Source organism: Adiantum capillus-veneris, chromosome 22 (genome assembly GCF_014529385.1).
Source record: "Adiantum capillus-veneris isolate H3 chromosome 22, ASM1452938v2, whole genome shotgun sequence".
Classification (NCBI taxonomy): domain Eukaryota; kingdom Viridiplantae; phylum Streptophyta; class Polypodiopsida; order Polypodiales; family Pteridaceae; genus Adiantum; species Adiantum capillus-veneris.
Window position 1 is genome coordinate 147,904,047 of NC_140952.1, and position 4,936 is coordinate 147,908,982.

Below are 4,936 nucleotides of genomic sequence, written 5' to 3' on the forward strand. Positions count from 1 at the left end.
GTGGTGATACCTTTAATGACTAGGCCATTGTAGATATCCTCATGTCGTAATCCTCTAATGAATCTATCAACAAGTAATTGATGGATTACAACGAGAATTCAAATGCTTTAAGTGACTAATAAAGTCTATCACAGACTCTCCTTCCTCTCATTGGGTTTTTTGGAACTGAGAGGCTACATTCCAAAGCACTCCCTCTCATATGTATTCTCTCAAGGACAATCTCCTAAGAGTAGGGTAAATCGTTTTTTTTTCACCCTTAGGGTTCTATACCAATCCTTAGCCTTCCCACTTAAGGTTAGACTTAAAGCCTTACTCTTATGCAGGTCATTGTGTTCTCCTAGAGAATCGCATATTTGTTCAAACACTTAGATATGTTTCTCACATCCTTGTCTTCAGTAAAATTTGTGTGAGCTTGCCTATTTGTAATGCCTTACTTCTAGATTCTCTATCAGGCGTCTTACGCATATTCTCAGCAATAGATCAATCGATAGCTTGAGCAAATGTTGCCAAGTCACCTAAGTGAGCAGGCACCATGGGTGAAGGCGCTCCAGAGACTACATGTGGAGTAGGTATTGGCATTGGGCTTGGCGCATAGGAAGCCCTTGGGTTCCACGTTTGGTACGGTACTGTTGTGCCATGTGGCGGCCCAAAGTTCATATATGTGGCCCTAGGCATAGCAGACATCAGATGTGACATGCTAATGCTAGCCAGTATGGTCCCATGGAAATAAGAGCTTGGGTGTTGTGGTTGTGGAGCATAGGTTGTTGAAACAATGGGAGGGGTAGGAACTACATGAGTACGAGGACCCATAGGTGTAGACGATTGGTACACATTTGTAGGTATTGTTGCAGGCATTGAGCTACCATGTAGCAGTGCTTTACTAACAAATGAGGTCCATGGCATGTTTCTTGGCATGCCCATCATTGGGGTAGGCATGGTAGACATGGTGTCATCAAGGGAAAGATGAGCTAGACTTGGAAAGGTAAATCTATCACTTGTGGGCTCAGATTGCACTAAGACCCCTGGCAAAATAACATATGGAGGATCCATCAGGCTTACCGAGGGAGTCTCCATTTGCGATAAGGTTGGTTGTTTAGCCTTCCTTGTATCCAAGAATCTCATGAGACCCGTTGAAGGCATGTGGATCCACTTGTTTTGTCTCTCTAGCTCAATAACCCTATGGATGACCTCACAAACTCTTTGTTGTTGATTCTCCACACTAGTAGCACCCGTTGTGGACTGTAGGACATCTAACCAACCCACGTAATAGGTGTGACCTGTGTATAGGTCGGTTAGAGTTTTTGTTTGTAGTTCGTACTCCTAGTTCCCATTTAGGAACGCTCCATGTAGGCTTGAGGTGCTAGGGTTGTCCTTTGAACTAGATGCAATCTGGCTCTCTATGGGTTGACCCTTAGGGGTCACTCATTCAGGAGCACTCAATTGCTCTCCTAGCAAGGATATTGGCATAGGGGCTTTCACTTTTAACTCTCTTCGTTGCTCCGCCTTGCGTAAGCTCTCAATTTCCTTTTCTCTAGCCGCAATGATATATCGCTCAACCTCTTGCACTTCGGCAAGGCTTCTACCATCAGGTAATATAACCTCGGAGGGAAATAACTCTGATGAGTCAGGTGGTGCAGTGAATGGAGTAATCATGAGCACATTCTCCAAGAGCATGGAGTCTACATTGGTCATGAATGGTGAATTTACTTCCCCACCCCCCTCATTTACATCATTAGCTCCATGTTCAGAGCGAGTGGCTCTACTAAAGGTTTCCTTCAAGCGGCTAAGCAGGCTCGGCCCGGACCATGGGCCCATGGCATGCATGTTTTGGATTGAGATATCAGGATTAGGCATTGGATAACCCTCCATGACGTCGTAGTCAAAGAAAGAGTTACTAGACGCTATATGCGGGTCCTAAGTGGTACTACCTAGGGTTCCTACTAAGGTCCTAGAGCCTAAGGTAGACGAATAATGAGTGCCCGCGTTAACAGAGACACTCTCGATGTGCTCGTCCTCTAGCACACGACCAGAGCGTAGATGCATGTGACCTCAACACTCTTAGAGGTGTTGGTGAGTGCCCCTAGAGGCCGCTCACCTAGTTTTTTAGGTGTTTACAACCCAATTCTTTTTGTATTTTTGGTCCCTTTTTTTTAACCGAGCCACAGAATATGGCGTACGATAGCTCAAAACGAGCATCTTGGCTAGAGAGACATGTCGTGCTTTACAGTCCCCCAATTTGGTTACGTACATCCCTTGGAATCCTAAAACTAGTCTTTTCCCAGGTGGGGAGAGGCTAGAATCAGTAAGTCCAAAGGGTGAGTGTGAAGGGGATGGTGGAGGACTTGAGGAACTTGTCCCACATGCCCTCATTCCCTCTTGTGGGGGTAGGGTATATATATAAGAGTGAGTCTAGTATATATCATAAGACTGAGGATTAAGGCCTGGGCCTGGGCTTGGGCTTGTTGGGGAAATGATCCCTATCCAAAATTTTCATAGAACACACTCACACCTCACGCTTAATATTTTTGTTTTTTTTTGGGCGATTGCCGCGCGCGGTTTCAATGGCCTTTTTGGACCACACACACACTACACCTTTACCTACTCTCCTAACTAATCAAACCTTATCTCTACAGCTAACTACTCTGCTAACTAAACTTCACTACTGTACTAACTGCTAACTCACAATACAGCTTCCTACTCTGCTAACTGCTTACTCATTCACTACCTAACACACTAGTTACTCACTGTGCAAATAAAAAACTATGTAAAAGCAGACATTGAAAGAAACAAGCTATTCACTAACTATGCAAAGATTGTGCATGTGCAAGCAGACATTGGCAGAAAACACTCATTCACTACTAACACACTAACTACTAACTGTGCAAATTTAAAAAAACTGTGTAAAAGCAGACATTGGTAGAAAAAAAAGATTATGCAAGAAATTAAAACTTGCAGAAAATAACTTCTTCTTCTTCTTCTTCTTCTTCCTCTTCCTTCCTAACACAAACACTCATAGAAGAAGCACAAAGTGCCTCTTGAGCTTAGTGCAGGGCGATTCCTCGGCAACGATGCCAGAAATGTGGGCTTCTGCCACATGTATTGAAGCAAGGGCCTTGCCTACACTGTGTGTGAGCCACAGATGGCTCCAAGCACACAACTAGCCTAAACTAGTAAGCTCAAAGATCACGATGGTGTGTCACTCACTGCTCTACACTTGTTGTCGTGGAGGATTCCTCGTCGCGAAGAAGAAGGAGCTGCCACTGCGTTGTGCTCAACCACATCGCCGCCGTCGTGCCGCCATAATGCTTGATCACATACACTCCCTCTCTCTCTCTCTCTCTCTCTCTCTCTCTCTCTCTCTCTCTCTCTCTCTCTCTCTCTCTCTCTCTCTCTCTCTCTCTCTCTCTCTCTCGCTCTCGCTCTCGCTTTCTCTCAAGCGCACACACACACTAGTACACAAAGGAGACGGAGAAGGAGATGGAGCAAGAGCACTCTTCTTGCATTGCACAAATGAGAGAATGAGGTATTTTAGGTTTAGATTGACTTTTATATGGGCTTGCCCGTTCACATTTGGGTGCCCACACTTATCCAATCTTACCCAAATATTATAGGTTCCAAATTTAGAGTGCGCCTCTCATCGATGATCACTCTTAACCATTCCTATCTGACCGACAAGCCCGGGCCAATAATATAATACACTACTAGCGGGTCCGACAAGCCCGGCCCATGGCTACATAAAAGGTGGTCGCTTGGTGGTGATCCCTTGGTGATAACAGTATCAATAAGTATGATAAATTATTAGAGGATAACTTTGATCCCTTTAATATGGACATAGCACATGCACCACATAATCACAAACAACACGAACCTAAGGAGAATAACTTATATCAGAAAAAAGACCTACAAGAAAATTCTCCTTTGCCATGGCTTTTTAGTGTTGCTCAAGCGACAAAAATGGCATTGCTATAAAAATGTCACTTAAGCAATGTTATTACCAACATTTTTTGGTGCTTAAGCGATGAAAAAAGTATTTAACACTAGTTTGGTACCAAAACAGGACACTTTAAGTGTCCTCTTTTAACAAATTTAAATTAAATGCTACTTGCATTAGATGGTTTATTTAAGAAAACCCTCTTGATATGCTTAAATATGTTAGCTAGAGGGTCTTTTAAAATTATAACCTTGCATTTTTTAGAATCTATCATGATCAAGAACTATACTCATCAAGTTGACCCTCGTAAGACTGCAATTGACACTTTGAAGAAATCGCCTTCATAAGCTCAAGAAAAAATGAAGCGACCTTGTAGAAAATTTTAGGTGACTCTTCCACAATTTTTCTATAGATAATTGAAAGTTTCATGTGCAAAAAAATTGACTTTGGAGTATATAAAATAATGGAAAGTTCCATGTGTTGGATATGGTCATTTCAAGTATATCGTTGTATACAAAGAAAAATATGTTTTTGATGTATTGTGAGTTTTAAAAAGTGATACATTGCTTGCCCTTTCCATTGAGCACTCAAGGTGGCAAGTAGAAGAGCATTGGTATGCAACAATTATTGGATCATTTTAAATATTCAAAACTGCATAAGAGAAAACTTTCATATTTTCATTCTTGAGACATAAGCATTCAAAACCTCAAATAATATCAAACTTTCCATGTAAATCAACTAAATGTATCAAATTACATGGTACATACACAATTGGGGTGCCTAAAACCTTGGTTTCAATGTTATTATGGAGAACTCAAGATTTTCAAGAGTTTTTGCACGATAAAAAATTCAAGATAGAGTTCAAGCAACAAGATTTAATTGAGTTAGGGAGCCCAAAAAATACGTAGTTTCTTGGTTTAAACATATAAAGTCATTTGTAGTTGTCAAATTGCACTAGAATAGTACCAATTTCATGAGGGGACCTTTGGAACACCAAAATTATGC